Source organism: Pipra filicauda, unplaced genomic scaffold (assembly GCF_003945595.2).
Source record: "Pipra filicauda isolate LSUMZ 115617 unplaced genomic scaffold, ASM394559v2 scaffold248_size1969534_pilon, whole genome shotgun sequence".
Taxonomy (NCBI): domain Eukaryota; kingdom Metazoa; phylum Chordata; class Aves; order Passeriformes; family Pipridae; genus Pipra; species Pipra filicauda.
The window spans coordinates 408,392-434,074 of NW_024104363.1; the positions used below are offsets into that span (position 1 = coordinate 408,392).

Below are 25,683 nucleotides of genomic sequence, written 5' to 3' on the forward strand. Positions count from 1 at the left end.
TTGCATGGCTCATTCTTCAAGGCTGTTCTACCTAGATTAACAGCGAAATCTGACAAAAATCTGTAAAGGAGACCACCTGTGTCTGAATATTTTCTAGTTTGGTATGCTGTTTGTCTATATGGGCTTGTTCTGTTAAAACACTAGAACCTATTTAATTATTCATTTCATGTTTAATACTTTGATATTTAATTTGAGAATTAACATTTGAAAATGTATTAAAGCCTATTGAGAGTATTCCCACTGGTATGGGTGTAATGGTGCAGGGTGCATATCTAAGTCTCTTCTGTGCAGTAGAGCACAATAAGACGCTGAGGGCCTAATGCTTTTTGTTGTTGAATTCAGTCCTCTTTGATGCAGCTGGAGAAAGGCTGGAGTTAATGAGATTAAAGATCGGATAGTCCAGAATGGGTTTGGCTCACCCAGGGATTTCTGCTACAAAAAAGATAAATAAAACGACTCCCTGGAAAAATATCACACACTCCAAAGTTGTCTGAATCTGCTGTTCTTATGGGCTTCTTTACCATTTCAGAGAATCACAGCATATAGGACCCCTCAAACCTCAGATGCCCTTGTCCTATTCCTCCATCTTTCGCTAACAGGACACCATCTTTTCTGGGGATATGAGCATGCAAACCTGTGTTTTTTGTGACCAAGGCAGAAGTATGCTCCTCTCCTTCTTCTTTAAGAGAAGTCCCAACCCCCAAGATGGTGCAGCCCATTTACTACCCATGTCTTGGCTCTGGAAAAAGAAACAAAGGCATCTGTGAGTGAAGGAGAATATGCACTCCAATGCAGTTGTACTAGTAGCAGATTTGTTGCACAGGGCATTGCACAATCTCTTACCACATGATACAGCAATTACAGGGAGAGCTGGACTGTACCCTCAATTGGTGCTTCCTTTGCATGGGCCCAAATTTGCACTAATATAATTTTCAATGTCCAAATGACACAATGTATCTGTAATAAGCAGGTAACGGGATTTTGATGCCAGAATAGGAAAACAGAAAGAAAAACAGGTAAACTAAAGAAAGAGAAATAAAAACTCAATTGACTGTCAGGGCTATGTGATCTTTAAAACTGGTGGGTTTTAAGAAGAGCTTGCACATGAATTCAGTGGTCTTTTTAATGCTTTTTGGTTGCTGGGGATCTCAGCTGAAATTTTTGTGGTAACTTATGTGTGTGTAGTAACTCATGTATATGTATGCACAAAATGGAGATTTAAGAGAACAAATTCTTATAAAGCAAGAACATCCTAGATTATTCATTACCAAGACAATACTAATTATTAGAATATTTAGTGGTTACATGACTGAAAACATTAAAATCAAAAAAATACTTAGTAAAGGACCTTATGAATTTGTCCTGTGTGCAGCTTCTTACACAGAGCTCAAGGTGACACTTGCCTGTCTTTGCAAGCCTGAGGACAACCACTAAAATCTCCCCCAAGGGCTGTCCCAAAGGCACATTGAGGAGAATAAGAAATCCGATTGGGAAAGATTTCAAGCATGGAGAGACATTTATGGAGCTTGAATGGACTGATATCTTACTGGACTGACTGTTATTCCCCAGTTTATCATTGATGTCATACTAAGTTTAATGTACCCTAATGTTATTCCCCTTTGTCCCTCAGATTTTCCCTCCAAAAGTTGTTTACTCCCCTGTTCCCCCCTGGCTTTCCCGCTCCTCGGTCACTGATTGGCTGATGGTTGCCGCAGTGCAGAGGGAGCCCCCATTGGTCCCTTCCCCTGGATACCCACAAGTCACACCCACCTTTTCCCTGTCTCCCAATCCTGTCTCACCCTTGGTTGTCAGTCCCATGCACCTCCCTAGTTATGAATCCACCCCTCAGACTTACCTATATAAGTCCCTGTGTTCTCTTAATAAATTCGTATTGCACCCAGACCCTCAGCTGTATCTGAGTCCTTTGTGTGGTGCCGCGTCCCTGTCCCTTTCCCCTCGGGCCGTGGCAGCACGATGCTCGCTGCTCTGTGCCTTTGTGGTGTGACAGGCCTGGAGTAAACACGTGTTCTACTTGTGCTCACCACAGCAGGTGAGGCTCAGTTGGTTTTCCTGAGAGCTGCAAAGTTCTGGTTGGGACTCTCCTGCCTCAATGTAGCAGTTGCTCCTGCAAGTCCCTGTCAGGGCTGATGTAGCTACAGTAGCTCTTTGTTTTTGACAGGGAAAGGAGAATTGATGACTCTACCATGTCCTTTTCTGCCTGATTTTCTATGACTGCTTGAAAACAATCAACTGAATCTCTGAGTGAGGCTATTTTCAAACATCACCAGTCTTAAAGTCTCCAAGCATGAAAATTCAGATAATGTTTTGTTGACAGGAAATTGTCACTTGCATTTCTGACAGATGTCGTCTTGTTTGGTTGTTGTTTTGTTTTTTGCCTGTTTCAACTGAAATGTTAAAATATCAAAATATCCTTCCCATGTGTATAGGGAAGATGAAGTTACTCAGGAGTGATTTCTTCTAACCTTTAGAAAACACCCCCATAGTTTTCTGTTGGCTGCTTCTAATGCCTCCTGCTGCTCTAACCTCTGTTTTCCTACAGAACTGTGTGTTTATGGCATTTTAATCAAGTCTCCTTATTAAATGTGTGAGCACCACTTTATGTGAGGTGAAGGCTTGAGATAATCTACATCAACACCTCACAGAGCCTGGTGATTATACATAACCTACATAACAGCTTTTCTGTTACACTTTTGACTAAGTTCTCACTCATTTCCTAAACCTTGACAAGACCAGGCAATCTGCCTTCCCATTAGAATCTCATGCCCACTGCCCACCATTATAGTCAGCTATTAATGAATGAGGTGACTGTAAACTAAGCTACATTTACTGGTACCTGCTGGTACCAGCTAAGTCTTCTTTATCTCTTAATATAAAAAAAAAGTTCTGGTGAGTACATGTGCTTACAAGATTTACAGTAGGGATTAGAAACTGGAAGATAAATTTTCCTTCCCATTTCACATATGCAACCTATTGCCATGTCAGGATGCATTCTGTCACTTAATACAAGGGAAAACTCTGGCATGAAAACCAGGATGTGTTTTAATCTATTAATCAAAACTGGTGTAAACCTACCTTTAGACCTTGTCCAGACAAGAAAGAAAAATCATGTCCGAACAGAAATAACTAAAACGAGTTCTTACCTGCTTTATTTCTGTGGGGTTTTTTTTCTCCTTCTTTTTCCTTCTTTTTTTCTTTTTTTTTTTTCCCTAAGTGTTTGAGACTGTTACAGTTTTACTCCTGAAGGGTGAATGGGGATCCCTCAAGGGACTTATTTCCAGTCTGTATTTTTTATGAGTATTTGTATTAATGATAAAATGGCCACAAGAGTCTTCAAAAAGGTTTTCATTTGTACTAGATATTATGCCAACATCTAGAAAGACTTCTGCAAAGACTTTAGAAAAGTTTAAGAACAACCTAAAGGTATTAAAACTTTACCAAAGCAAATTTTCACTGCTGGACATGGCTGCTGAACTGTAGCAAAAACCTTACATGAATGACTGAATTGTCACTTCAGTAACTACTGATCCTTATTTTGGACATTCAGATTACTTTTATTACCTGTTTCTGAGTTTGATCCTGATTTTACAATTAGTTCTGCTTCAGTGAGCCAAATCATGTTGCTACAGTGATGGTAGTCCTTTTGTATCTTCTGTATATTGTTGTTCTCATGAGGCAGTCTTACTATTAAAAATGGTTTCTCTAAACAAAGTAGAATCTCCTTGCAACCATGTCTCATTAGGTTATTTTCCTATTGAAAAATCAGGTGAATAGAAACATACTTCTGTTCCATTTGCTCCACCTGTTCTATCAGGTTCTCTCCTAGTAAAGAACATTGCAACACAGGGGTTTATCAGCCGCCTCTCAAATTCAAAAATGCTAATTTTTAACCTGCTAGTTTATAGTTGGCTCCAGGCTTTAAATCTCCCCATATGACCCCAAGTAATAATTAGAACAATTAGTCCCTGCCCCTCCGGGATGATTGCTAGCATAAATTGCACTAGCTTTCCTAAAAGTTCTTCTAAAGAGTCTAAAAAAAAGAAGGAAGAAAAGAAAGAAAAAAACCCCAAACCCTACTAAAGAACTGAGGGAAGGAAAGGGCTGTAGACACAAGCAAGCAAAAGTAAATGGGAAAAGGAAAAGCAAGACAAGACAATTTTCCACATTCCATTCCTGTGTGCTGCCTCTCTCACAAGCACCACATATATAACATTCCTTCTTGCAGGCAACAGGCCTCCCTACCCCAGGTGCCATCAAAAATTATGGGAGTGGAAAAAAAGAAAAACTCATATCTTAAAAGCAACCCTGTTTTTCATCAAAACAGATTGCTTTAAGGCAGCCATCTGACTGGAAAGAGGAAAAAGGAATTAAAACAGTCTTGTTCTCTAAGTTCTATGCAATGCTCAGCCAAAAGAATAACTGAACAGTAATGAGCAGGAACTTGAATTTACAAAGCTAAAGAGAAAAATATTGCAGTGGAAGAATTTGCTAAAGGGGATTAGGTTGAGGTCAACACGGCCCTGTGTGGTCAGCAGCAACAAAAGCAGAATCAAGCTGAAATTCATGACAAATCCAGTACCAGGAGTAGGAATGCTGTATTTAATAATTTCAAAACTTGGCTGTGTTAAGAATCAGCACAAACCCTGACAATTTCATTTATTTTTGAAAGAAATAGTACAAGCTGTTTTATTTCTTTCAAAACCTTCTGTTTAAACAACATTAAAATAGTTCTATTTTATCTTAGCTTTTTTTATAATGTGTAACATACAAAAATATTTAAAGTAAACAAACAAGAAACCTTCATGGGAGGACATAGGAATGGGACTGTTTAAATAGGCATAATTTTTGCCACCTCCTTTTTCTTAATGAAAATGAAATACTGGTGAATTTCAAGAAGTACTTGAGTAGACCCACTTGGACATATTGTCCCAATAATACTAAAGTCAGCTCTGCTTCAGAACTCAATTGTCTACTGTTGTTTTACTTCAAATCTTTAAGTGAAGTCAATCTGACAGGAAATACAATGAAAGTAGTTAACACAAAACAATTATTTTCCCTTTGAAGGAGAGAAAACGAATTGATGAAAGAATTTTCAAATTATTTCATGTCACTCGTCTACTTGTATAATGCCCAAATTCCTTCTGGTTTTCTTCTCTCTATGGGGACACCCTCGTATTTCCTATTTCTGTCCCCATTTTTTGAGAGGTAGGTTGAGTCTGTGTTCTGAGACATGGATGTCAGTACAGGCATTGACCAATTATTCAGCTTTCCACATCTGCATAAATTTGGAACAAGCACAGTGCAGGAGAGAAACTAGTGATATAAAATATTGGATTACTCCACTGCTAAAAAAAAGAAGGATAAGCAACACCTAAATCCTCACATAATGCGCTCCTCACATATGGTTAATGCAGTGTGAATTCAAATGAAATATAGAAATCTAAATCAGGGAGAGCAGATCATGGCTGACATCAGACACCGCAGGCATATTTACATTTTATTCAGTATTTCCTCAGAGATCAGGGAGCACAGCTGACATACATTCAATGAGGTAATTTCCATATCCTTGAAGTCAGTGTAACATACACTTGGTCACTTCAGCTAGATGAAGTGATATACATAGGAACTGCCAGAGTGAGATATAAAACCTCAATGCACCTTTGAGAATTTACACCTTTCTCACTACTAGTACAAAATATAAATGGTAGGACATGCAGTTGGTGAGTTAGTTAAATGTTAGGGTACAAATACTCATCAGTCAAAGATCACAGAGGCATCAGGTCTTATAAGGAGTCTGTTTTTATTGAGAAGATTATGGAAAAACTCACCCAGTCTTGTGATCCACCACTCTGAACTTTAAAGCTTTAGAGAAACATAAATGAACAGGTTAAATCTTTCCAGAGTAGAAGTACCAACGACACAGCTCTAGAAGCGACAACAAAAAAACAAGCAGGAGTTGAGAAACATTTTCATTAGATAACATCCAGCCAAGTTTACACAATTCTGCTTCACAAATAAAAATTCTTCCATTTTATTTATTTCAATAATGTTTCTTTAGTATCTGGGTCTGCAGAAAGTGCCATGCATTGCAGTTGAATCCTAACGAGAATGCACACTAAACCACCACTTTAAAGCTATTTTGGTGTTTGAAAAACAGTCAAATCCTTCTGTGAAGGTGCAAAAAAATGTTAAAAATGTAGAAATTGAAGGAGGTAATAGGGTGCATGTTGGCACTGCTAAGCTGAGTGAGTGTGGGTACATGTCACATACCCGTGTGGGTGTGAAGTCTATTTGTGGGAGGACATGGGAAGAATTTGACTTCTGTAAGAGGATATCAAACTTAACATCCCATCTAGGAAAGATTTTTTTAGCTTCAAATCTAAAAATGTGGCCTTGCAATAAAGTACAACATCACCTCTGTAAATTTTGTTATTTTGAAGCATCAACAGAAGGATCTTCCACTCTTAGTTTTCATTGTCAAAAGAACTCAGCATTAATGTTAAGAGAAGTAGTGTGTAAAATCTCACGAAGATGCTGATTTCTCAAAGTTAAACCTCCCTACAAAACACCAGTATGGTCAGTGGCGGCACAGAACTTCAAGAGGGGTGATTTCTAGAACAAGTTTGATGGCAAAGGTATACATTTTGTTACCTGTTTCCAAGTGCATTTCTTAACTTTTACACTAAAAAAGTGTGGTTTTGATCAGTCTTGAAGACTAAAAGCCTGACTACAAGCAAGTAAATCTATGTACTCATGACAGTTCAAAGGAGGATTCTGTCTAGTAAACACCCTTTCTCTAGATGGTACTTTCACTCGAGGTTGTGAAGTTGGGAATATGATTGTATTTCTCATCTATACTTCCCTATGTTTGGAAGCAGTTTGGATTTTAAGATTCCTTGGGAAGAGCGTGGGTAAGTGGAGAAATTCTGAGAGGGAATGTGTCAGATCTATAGCTACAAACAGTGATAACACATGCTTGGGCTCCCACTCTCTTCATTCTCTCCTCTACATCACCTGCCTGCTGAGTTGAACATCTTGAAGGTGGTGAGACAACAGGACAAGGAAGGACTGTTTTCCCAGCTCTGGGAGAAAACAGGAAAATTGTAAATGGGGCAGCTGATACAACAAATGTTAGGATGTTAGGCTAGGGTATAACGTCTGTGTTTGATTTTCAGCATTCAGCAACAGTGTACTGCAGATGCAGCATACTGCCAACTCTTCTTCCAAGCACAAGGAAGGTTTAAAACACATTGGAATACAGATAACCCACTGAAGATCTTTCCCAGTTGAATGGAACTTTTGTTGCCTACACGGTGAAGTACATTCCTGGGTTTTGCATGTATCGTTTTGTTTCTTAGCTTTGGTTTAGTTTGATATGGTGTGGACTCTCCAAACGCTGAATGTTCTGACTTTAGTGGTAATTGCCAGGGCTCAGCCCCTTTTAAGGCGTGGGTAAAAGTACCATAGGTGATTAGATCCCTAAAATTGTAATACTGGATCAGGCATTGAGTCATTTGACCAAAACTCCGGTCTTTGAAAGCAATTGCTTCTAAGCATACTCCAAGACAGTGACAGACAGAATATATTATGTGCTGTATTAAGGCCTTCTAATCAATGTTAGAGATTAGTAAGGCTCTGAAGAAGAAATTTGCTATGATTTCAATAACTGCATTAGCTGTCCTGACTCTAGATTCTTGCCATCCATGTAAACATACATTTTCCTTTTGAGTCTTACCACTCACAAACCTCAACTATTTACAAACAGTGAGAAGTAGGTCACTCCCACTTCTTCAGATCCTCAAGCTGTAATGAAGTGTAAACATAAATGCATTCCTGTTGAGTCAACTTTTATTCTCACATCTATCTGTGGGACTGAAGCCTAAATAGGGAATGTATGCAAAACTATATACAGAAATGGTTGGAGAGGAATGTACTACAAGACCGCTATTAATCTATCCTTCTTTTTAATTTTCCTCTCACTTTGTAAACTTTCTTTAAGCCATTGTTCATTTTATATTTATTTCCCCTTCCATATCACTGCTCTTGCTTAGCAAATTTCGTTCCTGTTCAGTAGCTAATTCTTGCTCGGTAACTAATAATTCCTGTCTTCAGTAATATAATATTCCCAAATAATCACCTTTAAATGGGACTTTTGTCCTGACTTGCCTCTCCTGGGTCATTATTTTCTTTGGGCATTTGAAAATTACTAAAAAACTATAGTTATTTTTAAGTATGTAGCTGTAACATTTTTTATGGCAGTAAAACATAAGGATTAGAGCTCAGAGCTGGTATCTGAAGTGGTAAGAGCCCTTCGTCTCATATGAGACACATTTGACCATTTTAAATGCTGATAATAGTCTGACAAAACATATGGATCTTCAACAGAAGCAATCTCTTTGAGCTCCCTTTGTAATCAAAAGAGTGAGAAATACTTTGCAGTACAAGTTTTTGAGTTTATTTTGGATACTCTCTTTAGGATGAGAAGTGCTATACATTTAAAAACTTGCAATATGTACAATTCCTTTAATCAGATACATCTGACTTTTGTCCCTGATTCTCCTCAGTTCATAGACTACCACACCAATGCAATGTGAAAGGAACGTTTCATGATTAAGAGTTAATGCAACGATGACTCAACCTGCAGAGGAAATCTCAGGGAATGCGTGTCCTAGGTGTCTGTGCTCATGAGGGAGGCCTGTGGTCACTCTTGTATCCCTCTGATAAATTTTCACCTGTGCACAGTTTAAAAGCTCCTAATGAATTGGTGGCAGCCCTCTAGACAGATAGGATCAGCCTCACATTCACAAGCCCTGGTCCTCATGGCGGACTTCAGCTATCCTGATGTCTGTTGGAGGGACAGCACAGCGGGGAATAAGCCATCCAGGAGATTCCTGGAATGTGTTGATGAAAACATCCTTCTCCAAGTGACAGAGGAGTCAGCAAGGAGGGGTGCTATGCTGGACCCTGTTCTCACCAACAAGGAAGGGCTAGTGAGCAATGTGAAGCTTGAGGGCAGCCTTGGCTGCAGTGGCCATGAAATGGTGGAGTTTGAGATCCTTATGGCAGCAAGGGGAGTGTGAAGCAAGCTCCTACTACCCTGGACTTCAGGGGAGCAGACTTTGGCCTCTTCAGGAAACTGCCATGGGATAGCCATGGGATAAGCCCTGGAGGGAAGAGGGACCCAAAAAGGATGGTAAGATTCAAGTATCACTTCCTCCAAGCACAAAGTTCATCTTTTATAAATAAGAAATCAAGTAAAGGGAGCAGGAGACCTGCATGTATGCACAAGGAGCTTCTGGCAAAACTCAGACAGAAGGAGGAAGTTTATGGAACATGGGAAAAAGGAAAGGCCACTTGGGAAGAATATAGGAATGTTGTCAGAGTATGGAAGGATGCAACAAGAAGGATTAAGGTCTATTAAGAATTAAATCTAGCAGGGGAAGTCAAGGACAAGAAGATGGGCTTCTCAAGTACATCACTGTTAATCACTAGCAAAAGGAAGACTGGGGCCTGCTTTTGAATGAGGTGGATAACCTGGTGACAAAGGATACACAGAAGGTGGCGTTACTGAATGCCTTCTTTGCTTCAGTCTTCACTGCTAAGACCATCCTTCTGGAATCCCAGACTCTGGAGGTAAGAGAGAAAGTGGAGAAAGGGAAGACTTTCCCTTGGTCTAGGAGGATCAAGGTAGAAATCGTTTAGGCAAAAATGATGCCTACAAATCCATGGGCCCTGATGGGTTGCACCCATGCATGCTGAAGGAGCTGGCAGATGTTATTGCTGAACCACTCTCCATTGTCTTTGAAATATCATGGAGAAGTGCCTGAGGAGTGGAGGAAAACCAATGTCACTCCAGTATTCAAAAGCAGAAAAAGGAGGACCAGGAAACTACAGGCCAGTCAGCCTCACCTTCATTCCTGGAAAGATAATGGAACAGCTCGTCCTGGATGTCACCTCTAAGCGTGTGGAGGAAAAGGTTATCAGGAGTAGTCAACATGGATTCACAAAGGGCAAATCATGCTTGACCAATCTGATAGCCTTCTATGACGGATTGACTGGCTGGGTAGAAGAGGGAAGAGCAGTGAAGGTTGTTCACCTTGTCAACAAGGCTTTTTACACGGTTTACCATAAAATCCTCATAGGTAAGCTCAGGAAATACACATTAGATGAGTGGACAGTGAGGTGGTTGAGTGGTAGAGCTCAAAGGCTTCTTGTGACCAGAGGTGCAGAGCACAGTTGGAGGCCTGAAGCTAGTGGTGTTCCCCAGGTATCAGTACTGGGTCAAGTTGGAAGAGGGGACACAGTGTACCCTCAGTAAATTTGCTAATGATAGAAAACTGGGAGGAGTGACAGATATACCAGAAGGCTGTGTTACCATTCAGCAAGACCTGGACAGGCTGGGGATTTGGGCAGAGAAGAACCTAATGAAATTCAGCAAAGGCAAATGCAGGATCCTGCACCTGGGGAAGAATAACCCCAGGCACCAGTACAGGCTGTGGACTGACCAACTGGAAAGCAGATCTGCAGACAAGGACTGTGGAGTCCTAGCAGACAACAAGCTGTCCATAAACCAGCAGTGTGCCCTTGTGTCCAAGAAGGCCAAAGGTATCCTGGAGTGCTTTAAGAAGAGCACTGCAGCAGGTCACAGGTGATCCTGCCCCTGTACTCAGCCCTCGTGAGGCAACATCTGGAGTATTGTGTCCAGTTCTGGGCTCCCCAGTTCAAGAAAGATAAGAAGCTACTAGAGAGGGTCCAGAGAAGGGCTACGAAGATAATGTGGGATCTGGAGCATCTCTCTTATGAGGAAAGGCTGAGAGTGCCTGTTTAGCCTGGAGAAGAGACAACTGAGAGGGGATCTTATTGATACATACAAGTATTTAATGTCAGGTGTCAAGACACAGGACCAGACTCCTTTCAGTGATGCTGAGTCAGGACAAAGGGCAATGGATGCAAACTGATGCACAGGAAATTCCATCTGAATACGAAGGAAAAATACTGAGTCTGATAGCAGTGGAACAGGCTGCCTAGAGATGCTGTGAAGTCTCCTTCTCTGGAGATATTCAAAACACACCCGAATGCTATCCTGTGCAACCTGCTCTGAGATTCTCCAGAGATACCTTCCAACCCCAGCAATTCTGTAATTCTGCGTAATGAGGCCCGGAAACATTTTGCACCTTAATTCATGGACATATATACTCATGCATCTCTCATGAGTGTCAGTAGGAGTAACCATTTTCACCAAAGAGAAAATACACACCATTACCGATCTTATTTCACCTTGATTTTCTCATTTTCTACCCATTTCCTTCAGGCTTAGATGGCTGACAGTTTCCCTTCACTGTTGGTCTAGTAGAAAGTCATTTCAAGCACCACAGGTCTGCCTGCAGTAATGACCATGCTAAATGCCATTGTGTGGTTTGGATCTTCACAAATCAATGCTGCTCTGTTACCTTCTTTCCTGCTGAAAGGTTATAGGTCTAATAATTTGAGTGACCCCCTGATGAGCACATTGAGACCCAATTTGCATGCTTTAATGGCAGCGATAAGAATAAAATTATGGCTCTTCGCAGCAGTCTTTTTTTGATATGGTGTTAACTCTGCATTGTGTAAAGTGAAAGTGTGGCTATTATACCCTTATATGCCAGAAGAATTTCACTCATGAGCAAAATGAGGAAGCTTTTGCCTCTTGAGACATTCTAAAGCTCTGTTGAAAGAAGAAAACTTAGATGCATAAGCCACCTGGACAAAAGACCTCTTTATTTTCAGTCAGCACTAGGATTATTAACTGAGGCTACTAGACCAGTAGGACAACCTTCCCTTAGCCAGTGACACATATCAGGCCAACATCTGAACACATCCCACTTCAGTGGGATTTTTTAGTGTGCTTAAACACATATGTAACTGCCATTCTGGAGTAGTTACATTTTGCTGAATTAGGACCTACTTCTGGCGGTGCAGTGCAGTCAAAGCAATTGCTGTAGGAATAAATGCAAATAATACCAGCTTTAATACTATAATTATGCATACACACATATCTACAAGCAAGAATGGAAAATGGTGGTGACTGATCTATGGGTAGCCAAAAGTAATCGTGTTGGATCATCTGTGTTGAATTCTTAAATCACAGAAGGGCAGGTCATTCTCATTTTGAAAAGGCTGAATTCCTGTGCAGCTGGGATCTCAGGAGTTTCTGTGAGGAGAGGTCAGGTGTGCCACATGCCAGACACAGCTAGTTCCAGCTGGTTCCAGCCAGCTCCAATGGTTCCACCAGAGAACACAGCTGATTCCATCAGACACTTCTGAAAAAACAGAATCATAGAATCATTTAGGCCAGGAAAACTTCTAAGATCATCCCATCCAGGCATTAACACAGCATTGCCACTAATTTTCCTCAAGTCAAGTCTGTTTTACCACAACAGTAACCACTAAGGAATCTCCCTGTCTTTATCTCAACCCACGTGCTTCCACTTCTTTCTATTTTTTCCGTGGTCCTGATGTGAGGGATGAGGTGGGGAGTGCGTGAGTGGTTGATTGGGAGTTTAGCTCTTAGCCAAGGTTAACCCACCACACTGGGTGTAGTTTTTAATACTGTGCCCTTTGCGGTTCGAAAAACTTCTCTAATTTTAGTCTACAATTTTTCACTTGTATGTACTGTGAAATCAAATTATGAACTTGCAAAGCATTAATTGATGCATATTCAAAGGTTTTCTCTGACTTATGGAAAAGCATTGTATATTAGTCCTTAATCTCAGAAATTTAAGGAGCAATTAAAAATAATAATAATAATAAAAAACCCTAAATACCCCCCAAACAAACCAAAAAGGAATGAGACAATTAGCAATGACAGAGTGATTGAGAGATGATTACTCTTCTTTTTAAACTCTGCCATCTAAAAATGAAACAATATCTCCTGCATAACAGAAACTGGCTCCAGAAATAACTATAAATGACTTGCGGATTTGAGGGGATTGTTCTGTCCAGAATAAAGTGAAATATGAATAATCTTAATTTATCTTTGGGCATTTCTTGATATATGACTTAAAATTCTTTGAAGTGCTTAAAGAAGTTTAAACATTAAAAAAAGTAGTCTCCAAACAGACTTTTTTTCACAACAATTATAATTCCACAGATTCAAATTCCTCCTTTTTTACAAGTTAAAACAATAAAATGGAGCGTATGTAAGCTTTTTAAATGACATCTTTTGGATATAAAATCTGTCCTTTAAGTCAATTTCATATATTTTTCATGAGTTCTGAACCTTCTAAATGGAATATCTTCCAAAATTATATTAAATGAAACCTTGGGTTGCAAAAAAATTCCCATGAATGTTGGTTTTCTGTTACTGCTAAATTGCTTCCAGTACATTAGATTAGTTTCTTGCATAGCATTGCATTATTCAGTGCTTGTGCTTCTTCTTCACTGCTATTTTTACCCTTTATTCATTTTTTTTTTCACCTCTGGGAACAGGGAATTATCTGAAAGATACTGCCACCTGTTGAGATAGAAGCTCAGGAGACCTGCCTAAAATAAGACAAGTTACAGAACTAAAAGTTCTGGTTGGGTCGTCTTTCGGGATTGAACATGATATCTCAGAGTCTGGGTGCCTACTGGTTGGAGCTAAAGGATCTGTTCCACACAGAGATATAGCAGCAAAGTTGTGCCCCATTGAGTATGGACTAGGAAATGAAGAAAGACTCTAGCTCACACTGGCTTTGTAGACCCCTTTCCTCTGTGTCCAGAAAAGATTACTATCGTCATCTGGGCTGGGGTCCTGCTTGTACAGTCTGTAGAGTTTCTCATAAAACTAGATTAAATCTGAGTAATGGGAAGAGTCTCTGGTGATTGTATTCCTGGATGCCAAAAAAAATTTTTAATTGTGAACAGAAAAAATTTGCAATGTTGGCCTTTTATGATATATATAGATGTACACACTAAAGTAGTTGATATTAATTGTGATGAACTTCACCCTACTGAAAACCCCTCCATGCAAAATCAGTATTTGAAACAGTCTTTTCTATTAAAAATAAAAAAGTTCCAAATAGGGGTACATTTTTGTGGTGTTTTCAGTTTTTTAAACAGCCTAATTTGAAGGTACTCCGCTACTTGTTGTAGGTTTTAATTTGACAGCCAACTTCTTTCCCTTTTCGTCAGATCTGTTTCCTGTGAAGGTCAAAAACTAAACAATCCCAGATCGGGGGTAGAAGCTGGAATTCTTTATTTAACACTTGCTTTGCAGTATGAAGTCTTGGAGGCAGGCATGTTAATGAAGAGGATGGGTTATGCTAATCAGGGGACGAATTATGCTAACTTGATGATTACACAATTCTCTGCTACAATCACACAAAGGGGTTAATATTTTCCTGTAGCGAGGACTACATGGAGGGGAGAGAACAAAGGGGTTTCTACATCATCTGACAACATCATCACAAAGTCTTTCCATATATTGCTGAAGGAGACAGGACAATCAAACATAGTTGAATGTTAACAAGTCTTGTAACGAGGCTCCTCAGAATAAGGAGTTTCTCCCAGCTCCTACTGTCCATGGCCTGCTACATAATCCTATCAGTTCCTTTTCTGCTGATAGCAGAATTTCGGATCCCAACAGTTTCCCCTTTGCAAATATCACAGGTTAAATCACTTTGTCTTTACTGTGGCAAAAAGAGAGTTCCTTATCTCTGCCTTTGGAGTCTTTCTTGTATTTCCATGTCTTGTTTGTTAACTTTTGCAGCAGCCAGCAGAGGCACAGCCAGGACCTTGGGGTTATTCGATACCATCCCATGTCATAGGCAGTGAGATAGAGGGTGGTAGTGTTTTTTCTGGTTTGATGGAGTTTGTGGCTGGGTGGTGCTGGGTTTCACATGGTGAGAAATTGCATGTGAATCATTCACCTGTCTTGTACATTCTGTTATTAGTGGTGTTGTTGTTAACTGTTTGTTTTCTTATTTCATTGCTGTTTCCAGTAAATTGTTCTTACCTCAACCTGTGATCTTCACCTTTTTGTACAAATTCTGCTCTCCATTCTGTCACAGGGGGAGATGAGAGGAGAAATGGCTAAGTAGCGTTTGATCTGGGGTGTGTCAGTGGGAGCACTAAATTGGTGAATACAATTCCTAAACCAAGACAGCATCATAAAAGAAAAAGTTCATAAGTGAAGCACAATTAGGCCAGAAAGACTGCTGGTCATTCCTCTCTCTTATTGCTCATGCAGCTGCATCCTTTGAGTAAGGTTCTGCAACTTTTGACAGTGAAAAGACACCTTTGAAAAAAGAAGTGAAAAAAGAAGGAGGAAAGGCAGGAAGGCAGGTAGGCAGGAAGAAAGGAAATTTCTAGAACCATTCTGCCATTTTTGTGATATTTTTTTCAACTATCCACAGACTTAGTGTAACTGTGTGGAGGAAACCCAAATCTTCTCAAATTCATACTCAAATGCATATTTATGAGAGACAGATAAATTATGTCCAGTCAGAGACACAACCATTGTTCAGTGCTGAGGAATGAGCTTCTGGGAGGTTAACATAGAAAACACAGAGGCAACACTTCTTACCTTCCAAAAGGTATTTTTACCTTCCAAAAGGTAAGAATTAGTAAGGTCTACATTACTAATGACACAATGTAATTGAAATGAGGGCAAGTTTTTGATAGGTTGAACTAAGGAAGCATTTATTGAGTTTATTTGTCTAATAGGTTTAGATAACATTCGCAGTATTGATCTGACATAGATGACAAATCATGAAAGTACTGGATTAGATTGCCAGTATCTCAAGGGTTAGATTGCCACTTACTCTGTGATCACTCATGAAAATAAATAAAAAAGAGAAGTATTGGAGAAGAAAAAAGGATTTACTGCATGATGTCGTCCAAAAGTGAATGAGAAGAAACACTGCGAATCTTATTTGTTTCTTGATGTATGGAGATGTCTAAATTGAAGAATTTCACATTTTCTATCGTCACTGGGGCTTTCTGTTACTGACCACTGAATCAGTGTCTGCACCCTGAAAGATTATTAAAATCAGCCAGACTGCATGTTCATGGAAGTAGTCTTGTTATACACTCAACATGTAAGAAGGCTTCTTATGATAGAAATATGCCTGTTTCAGTACACATTCCCACCACAGGTGGGAATTTGGTAGCAAAACATCACTACAAAGGAAGAAGACCAGTTTTCTGCATGTTTGTATATGCATGTTGGTAATGATGAATGACTCACAAATGGCGTGCTGCTGTGCTGCATTTGGCAATGCAGGAGTTGCTTTGCTCCCTGTTCCTACTGTATGTATTTTTTGGCATGTCGATTTAGTTCATATTTCTAAATAGTATGTAGATTTGTAAAGCTGGGCCTCTTTGCATGTTCTATTCTTTCATAGTGCTAGGCAAGACAAGAATAATTGAAATGGAAATGGGATATTATTTTGTTAGTTTAATAATATCAGAAGTGAGGAGGGAAACTAGGAAAGTGTAAAAAACGTTTGTATTACTATAGACTGAGAGCTGCAAAACCAAACTGAATTTGATTTAAGTTGTGTAGTTGAAAAAACAAACCAAAATGCCTGAAATTTTGCCAAAAAACCCTCCAGAAATGTCAACCCCTTCTCATCTCTCAAAGGCATGGAATCCCTACAAATGAGGTGTAAGGGTAGTTTATAGTGACTTTAAAAGTTTATTTGAAATATCCTTATCCTAACTGTGTCTGATTCTTCTATTAGCTGCATCAGGATGAATTAAGGATAACTTCTAGAAGTAAATGGCTTTAGACTGACTAGAGAGGGAATCTGGCCCATTAAAATCATTTCTGCTTTACTCCCTGCCACAGGCCTTGACTGCTGAATTAAGCAGAGAGAAATATTGCCTGCTGTTTTGGCCACCCAGTACATGTAAGAGTCAACATGTGGCTAAAGTGAAGTGCTGGCTGTTGAGAGGTCTGGTTTATATTCCAAGTTCTACCACTAAGTCCTAGTTTCTGACCTGGCACGAGTATTTTAACCCCCGTGTTCACACCTTTTTCCTCATTACAGATTTACACCGATATCATCTCACAGACCTGACAGAAATCCAAATATTTTAATTAATGCAAATTTTGTTTTGAAATCCTTTAATAAAAGTTCCTATTATCAAATAATAATTATGAAACAAGTTTTCTGGAGGCTTAGGATAAGTGCAGGACAAACTTTCTGAAATCCAATCTGTAATCTTCTTTACAGATCTCTGAATTTTTGTGAGGTCCTAAAAGCTGACCTCCCCCAAGAGTGGTCAGGGGACATCTCCATCTCTCCTGTCTCCTTGAGCAGAGATCCAGTTTCAAAAATTACTGTGCTGGAAGTTCAGTCTCTGTCTCAGTGCAGATATGCTGAAACATTCTGAAAAACTGTATCTGTGAGAACTTAATTTAGATTTTGAAGGCCCAGATGAGCCAGATAGTTTGAAATAAGCAAAAAAAATCCTTCCCCCCCCCCCCCCCTCCCCCCCCCCCCCCCTTTCTAAACATTTATTCTTTGCATTGCTTGGAAAAACACAAGGAAATGAGTGTATTATGCAACTTGCTAATAAAAGTATGGAAGTTTGGTATGGGAGTAGTGTCCTAATCCTCTGTGCCACAATAAAAGGGCTATGCTATTCTCTTTTAAGAATAAGTAAGAAGAAATTAATGGCCCATTGCCTACTAATGATTATTACAAAACTCCGTTATCTTCAACAATAGGCAAAGTCTTTCATTTCTTCCATATTTATGTACAATAAGAGCTCTGAAAAACCTGACAACTTCAGGAAGTTGTCAGTAGGTGCTTTGTGGCAGAGATGTCCTTCAGCCTGTTTACAATTAAATTATTTCCTTCGGTCTATTTAAAATTAAATAATATTTCAAAAGAATATGAGATTTTGTAGTTTTCAAAGCATTGTTAGTTGAAAATACATATAGGAGAAGGTGTCTGGAGAGAAAGTGAATGGTAGCGTAGTCAGACAAAGCCATTTACCTGTCTATACTACTTCTTGAAGTCTCCTTTTGTTTAGGACATCTGTATCTTGGCACAAGTTCTCATAATACCACTAATTCCATCTCTTCTCCCTGACAAGGGTATCCCCATGATAGATTTGGCACCCTAGCAAGTATCAGTCACAAATCCTAGCACTGAGATAAAGCAGCAGGAACAGTTCCAGAAAGAAGGCAGTGGGTGTCTCTGAAGATTTGTAACACTCTGATGTTTTATTCTGCAAAAAGTTCTCTATTTTTCATAAATGTCTCAAAAGATATTATTGTTTAGGTCAGATATTTTATGAGCTATTCTATAACACTCTTGAAAAAAACCAAACAAACTACCTATGTGCACGATATTTTCCTTTCATTGTGTTGACTCAGTTGCACTGACGTATATTCAGAGCAGCTCATTTGGTATCAGTAAACTCAGTTTTACACCATATAAGAAAGAAATAGAATTCATATATCTTTGTCATATTTGCTAGTGAAACACTAAGTGGACAATAAAGCCCCCCACAGAAGATCAGCATTTCAAGACTCTACAGCCAGCTGCCTGCAGCATCCAGGTGGAAGGTGGGAATGTGCTGCTCTGAGGCTGCCTTCCATTATTCTGTGTCAAGCATCACAGCCTCATGGTCCTCTCTCCCAGACCAGTTAATCTGTTCCTTTTCCAGCCTTTTGCTCCTCTTTGCTATGACAGGAAAATACATATGAATTGTAGTGGGGGTCTATTTTGCAATCGTAAAAGGTCCAGACCCAGAAGCCATATCTGGACATGAAGATCTGTGCGCGCTGCTAACAACAGCTCTACTGCATGAAACAGATGCTAAGGATATATGAGAGTGGGGAAAAGGGGAGAAGAAATCAGAAGAGGGTCGGTGGCTAAAGAGAGGCTTTGAATTTCGAAGACCCATTATCTTCTGTCTAAATCAGAGAGGGTGAAATTGTACATCTGTGATTTCCTAGTTGGCAGCTAAGTCTTCTCTAAGATTCTTTGCCAAGTCTAGGGCTTTTACAGAAAACACAACTCCCCACTCTCAGTGTTACAGATAGGGTTTGAATATATATTTACAAGTCCCCAAACTTCACAGTTTGAAGACTTAATCCTAATTGTAAGTATAAAGACTGAGACCTAACACAGGGAGAAGATTATCCTGTGCTGGCCTACAACAGGTATTTTATATCATGCTGAAGGAGAGGAGTCTGAGTCTGTGACTGTTTCTACGTTGTTGCAAAAGTGTTCAATGAAGACGAGGTGAGGGCAAATCTTCCGAATCTGTCTCGTAAAACTTAAGATGTTAAGTTGAAGCCATAGTTAACTAGAATGTGGGAGAATGAAGAAATTAAGACTCAACATGGAGACAAATAAATGAGATGTAATTCTGAATTAATTTTAGTTTAGTTAAACATAAACTAAGAAATATTCACTAGTAACACTAGTCATTTGAAGCAGTACTTTTTCTTTTCTAGTCATATGGATGGCTTTGTATGCTCAGAAAGCAAATCTTACGAAAACAGCATTCAAAGATGGCCAGTGCTATTTTTTTCTACGATCTCCTTCAAACAATATTGTATATATGAAATGTATAATAAACCATGCTTTTATGTCTGTGTTCCAGACAAGTTTATTTTCTGCAACAGTTGAAGTGCAGAAGAATAAGAAACTCCTGAGTCGTAACACACTTTGTTCATCAAGCAACAAAGGTAGGGCTTCAGCACTTTACAGAAATCTCCTCATCGGGAAATGTATGTCTTCTGTCTGGGCTGTGTCACTGTACTTGCTTTTGCAGTTGTGCCCTTCGGACCAGGTTCTGCCACTGGTTACACTCAGCAGTGCTTATAGAAGAGTACAACAGAGGGACAAATTTGGTTCTCTGTTTGTAAGCAAGTGCCCGGGGAATGACATAAGTTGCCTTATTAGGCAGCACAAAAGGAAATAGTGCCGCTTGGCAATCCTCACGTGTTCCAGCCGCCGGCGGCATCTGTAGTTCCTCAGCCCTCTTGGGCCTGTACTGTTTCACTGCAAAACAGCAAACCCTTGAAAATACAGCACTGGCTTGGCAACTGACCTCTGCCAGATAACAATTGACACCAGGACTAATTTAGTAATGTGCAGCTTTAGGGAGTGACATTTACTGTATCTCCTGGCGTAACTGATACAAAGCATGCAGTCGTGGCAAGCCCTGCATGGTATTTGCAAAGTGTCAACTTGAAAGAGTCAGGCTGCTCTTATGTCTGCTCTCAGAGGCGATTGCTTCAGCCCATCAAATCAACCTTTGTGTAATATAAACAGGGAGACGTTCTCCCGCCATTCAGTGTTGCTATTCTGTGTGGTTGCTGGTTATATCGTATGTCAGCACATTGTACAGATAATGAAAATGGGGAGCCTGAACTTGTACAGGAGATAAAGGTTTCCCCAGAGAAGCAAAATTACAGTGAACCTGTCAGGCACAGATTAAGGATTTTGCAAAAATAATCAGAGACACAGAAGTTAGACCTTTTGATATGACTGTTAGCTTTGGTATGACTTACTGTGCAGAATAATTCTATTAAATTAGTTCATTATTATGTAAGTTATAATGATCTCTATAAAAGGGACTTTCAGCATAAAATACTGGTAGTTCTTTCAGGAATCCCAGGTGGGCGGGCTGAAAGTTATTGTGATAATGATTGTGGAACTAAAGATCTCACAAAAGAAATTTTCACCTGGATTTTTGCAGTAGATTTTTTGGAGCTGAGGTTTAAATGAGTGTTATCAAATCCTCAGATAGGGATCCTATTTCATAATTTCTCACCTTTTATTGAAAAGAGTTGTTAAGCAATGGAAGGTTTCCAAACAGAACAATAGAATGGTGTATGAGTGCAGTTTTACTTTCACTCCTTGATTTTTTGCCAGAACAAGCAAAATACTTAGTTTTCATCAATTCAGCAGTGTTCTTTAATAAGAGCTGCAGTTGTGACCTATTGTTACTCTCAAAACAGGATATCTCATCCTGACATCCAGCCTCTTTCCCAACCAGGATCATTGGGAAGCTGCTCTGGACCTGCCTCAGTCCAACCCTCTGATAGCCACATGCGCTACACAATTCTTTCTGCTGGAGAGGCCCACATGAAACCATGCAGACAGACAAATGGCATCCCAGTTTCTCCTCAGCAACTGCTTCCTGGTTAACTCTAACCCTCAGGAAGCTGATTGATCTGAATATTAAAACCCGTCAGAACTTCCTAGTCTGTCTCATACAGAAGAAAAACCTCTGTCTGGGAAAAGATGCCAAAGTTGTTACCATTACTTCTGATTGTTTTCCATGTCATGTATTTTTGTATTTTCTGCTATGTTGTAACAAGTTCTTTTCAAACATGTGGACTGATAAAGAAATCACTGATCAATAACCCCAGTGATAGTAAGTTTCCACACAAGGATATTGAAGAAATGAATTAAAATTGATGCCTACAATTTCTGTTAAAATTTCATTTCTGAAAAAAAGAAGTATTTGTAACTAGATAAATGTCTAGATAAATTTTGTTTGATCAAAAGATGCCTATGGCATATTTCTATACAAGTTGTATTATTTCTAAAAGTACCTTGATGTTTGACTGAAGCACTGTGCCAGCTTCAGTGACGTTTCTGTTGTATCTGTGCCTCTGTACTTAATGTTGGAACATTAAGAACACAAAACATTAAAATATAATGATTTAATTTTTCACTCCTCTGCATAAGCCTGTAATGAGAAGTCACAAAATTCACTGTGGGAAAATCATGATGTCTCCATGGTTTTATTACTCACTTCTTTCTTCATTCTTTTCATAATAGCATTGCTGTAGTCTTAAAGCAACAATTCCATGTACAGGTCAATGATTAAGCTCCTGTATTTATATCATAGCCCATGGATCAAAACTATCCCAATTTCTAGAAGCCCTAACTGGCTGAATTTATTATCTGCTAGAGTGAAAACAAACTCAAGTTACCCTGGCTTAGGGATGTTGTTCCTAATCGGTCTCCATGAACTAATTACATGGATAATACGAGGGCTTTGAGGGAGCAGCAGCCACTGCTCTATGGCACCCAAGGAACAACCTGCCCCACAGCAGCCTGGCCTGCGAACAGCGAGTCAGCAGACACAAAGAGAAGCGTAAAATGACAGAGCCTACATGTGAAGGCAGCTCTGCAGAACTCTGTAGGGAACAATTCAAGGCATTCCTTAATCAGTTTTATATTCTCATTGCATTGCACTTATATTCCAGGAGCGGAATAATGTATGAGTTTGGAAGGAAATTGTGGGAACATTAGATATGATATTTGGTAGAGAAAATATTTCACATTTTTCATAGAGAAAAGATTTTCATTATTCTGACTCAGATGCTCTTGAAAATGATTTCTATTTAGATCACTGTATCACAAAATCAGTGGAACAAAGGCTTTCTTTCTACGTTACTGAGACAACAGGATCCTCATTGTGATCAGACCATGTTGCTAGAGTACGGGTAGCACACAGGGACAAGTAGGTTATGAGAGCTGTTATATCAAACTGTTTTCTGGAGAGAAAATTTACCTTCCTAAGTGCTACCACCAAGAAAAAGTTGGACAGCAACCTTTTGTCACGACATTTGCATCACATCACAAGTCTCATAACATGGATGATTATTGAATGGAACCAGGAGACCTTCCTCACCTAACCAGTTTATTATTCTCACTCTTCTATCTAAACTGAAATTGTTTCCTGTAAAGAAATAAAACAAAAAAAATATTTTGAAATTCACAACAGAAAATAAGGCCAGAGATGCTAGCAATCATTTTTCATTTGAGCTGAACAAGATAATTCACCTATGTTTCAAGTCTATCTTGAAAAGTGTTGCTGTTTTCAGAGATAAGTCCAAAGCTGGAGGCTCAAATCAAGACCAGATCTCAGTGCTGTGACAAATATCACTGCACAACCAGATTCATTATTACTTGTTTTCACAGTCTTTATAGTAGTTGAATTTGTGGAGCTACTTGCACTCTACAAAGGGGTTTGAATGGTTTTAATTAAATGTTGATAAAACAGAAAAGGAATCTTGGGATGTGAAAACAAATTAATTCTGGTCATTAGTCACCTGACAAGCATATTACAGTACAGATTTTTTATAGCTCCATGGATGCTTGTGAAACTGGAAAGATGGTATTCTAAATGGATTCCTTGTTAGCTGCTTTGAGTCACTGTGGATCTCACTTTAGTTACCTGCAGTCATTACTGAAACAGTTATGTAAGGTGCTTTCAAGGCAATACATTGCCTGTATCTGATTTTGAAAATGAATTCTGAAAGCTAAATTGTAAAAAATATGGGATCAGTTTAGTACAGTTCAGAAACTGCTGTAAAATCTTGAAATGCATGAGCTGCCAGCTGCTCTCATGGACGTTGCAGAAGTATGTCACATATCCTCACTCCTGCCCCACTCTGTTATTTTCTGTTTGTTACGTCTCATGAAGTTAACATTTGTCCTCTGCTCTTTGCATCCAATATAGTACCTCTGTTAGCAGAGAAAAAAAACAATTTGATTAATAAAATAAGCAGGCACTGCCTTACCTAAACCATGAGGAATTAGGATACAGATCACTCTGATTTCACACATTGATCAAGCCTGTTTTTTGATAAGGAAACTGGTCTGTGTAAATGGAAAAGAGTATTATGTATATGGAACAAACTCCTCCATGTTCCCTAGAAATCTGCTACTGAGGTGTGTATTACTGGGATTATGAGGGACACATAATGCCTTCTATTTCTATGCAAATTGTGTTGGCAGTTCCTGCAACGAGTGGTACCAGATCTGAGAATTACTTTTACAAATGTACTGATGCTTGAAGTTGCTTTATTTTAGCTGTTATGCAGAAAGAAGCTTCTAATGTCTCAGTTTATCAGCATAGACTATTACGGAGACTGAAGGATGTTTGGATACTTAGATTATATATTAATTTACAGTAAAGTAGCAAATTGGAAGAGAGTATAAAGTAAATGAACTAAACTAGGCCAGCAAGACTAATTTCTTTATCAAAACATAGCACGTTGTGATCATTAGATTTTCCACCAAGAACGAATCTCGCTTGCTTTTGTCTGTAATAGAGCTGACAAAGTAAAAAGGAGAAGGGAAAAGAATGAAACATTTGCATTTTCCTGGCTGACACAGATTTAGAAACTCTTGAAGAGTGACTCTGCCTAGAGAACAGGTAAGAGGTTGGTGTAATTGGCACCAAAGCACCTTTGTTGGCTGACTTTTAGGACTTTGGACCTCATGTGAGCACCAGGCCTACCAAACCTTAGGAAGCCCTGAACAACTGGTGTTAAAGGCAGCTTGTCTAGATGTTTACCCTGGGATTCAGGGGAGGTTTGGACTTGTTTGTTAATAGAATAAATCTGCATATGAGGTACAAATGATGCAGGTGTCTGGGTGATGCAGGGCAACCAGAATTTTATTGAAGGCCACTATTTACAGGAGATGTTGAAAATTTAAAAGTAAAAATGTTTGATCATAATTTTTTGGCCAGCTGAACCTTCCACCCTTCCTTGGATGGAAGTAACCTCTTGGATATGTGGGAATTTACAGTTGTAAGGTGAGTGCATTCTAGCTATCCTCAAAATACTAGAATTGTCTGTAATATGGCAATGCTGCATGCCTGCCAGGATATCAGGATGACCTCTGCATCTACAACTGCTGGGATACCCACTTGCACTGAACCACAAAAATCCAGTACAGAACACAGAGTGATAAATTTGCCAGTGCAACACTGTGCTCCTGAAGTACATTTCGTAGGAGATCTGCATGGCAAAAGTGTGAGGGAAGGGCAGAAGAGTAATAATACCAGAAGCTAGTAATGGGAAGGCTCTTTTTACTCCAAATCCCTGTACATCTGTAGTTAATAGCTGTCACCTACAAAATGGCATTATCTCTGGCAGAGGAGCATTAAGCAGAGCTAAATAAGGGGAAGAATTAGATTCACTATCTTTAATTGGTTTATCTTAGAACTATCTTGGAATATAATATAATTTTTAAATAGTGCATTAAGGAAATAAAATACAAATTAACGATTCCTTTAATGTGATTGACCAAGAAACTATTGTGGGTTCACCCTGGCTGGACTCCAGGTACCCACCAAAGCTGCTTTATCACTGCCCTCGGGTGGATGGGGGAGAGAAAGTATAAGGAGAGGCTCGTGGGTCAAGATAAGGGCAGGGAGAGATCACCAATTACCATCATGGGCAAAATAGACTCCACTTGGGGAAATTAATTTAATTTATTACCAATCATATCATAGTAATGAGAAATAAAACCAAATCTTAAAACACCTTCCCCCCACACCTTCCTGGGCTCAACTTCACTCCCATTTACTCTTCTTCCTCCCCCCAAAGGGCACAAGGAGATGGGGAATGGGAGCTGTGGTCAGTTCATCACACATCTGTACTGCTCCTTCCTGGAAGGGACAGCACTCCACACACTCTTCCACTGCTCCAGCCCGAGATCCCTTCCAGAAGAGAGAGTCCTTCATGAATTTTTTCAATGTGAGTCCTTCCTATGGGTTGTAATTGTTCATGAACTGCTCCAAAGTGGGTCCCTTTCCACAGAGTGCAGCCCTTCAGGAACAGGTTAGTCCAGTGTGGGTCCCCTGTGTGGTCGTAAATCCTTTCAGCAAACCTGCTTGAGCCTGGGCTCCTCTCTCCATGGGGCT

The 25,683-nt window shown here is 39.5% G+C and overlaps 1 long non-coding RNA gene across 1 annotated transcript; it reads left to right on the top strand.

The window, feature by feature from the left end:
* The first annotated feature begins 1,927 nt into the window (after window positions 1-1,927).
* Window positions 1,928-21,683, top strand: LOC120323372. Its single transcript, XR_005563746.1, has 3 exons — window positions 1,928-2,050; window positions 19,606-19,690; window positions 20,969-21,683. It is a non-coding gene; the product is annotated as an uncharacterized LOC120323372 (long non-coding RNA).
* Window positions 21,684-25,683: the final 4,000 nt, after the last annotated feature.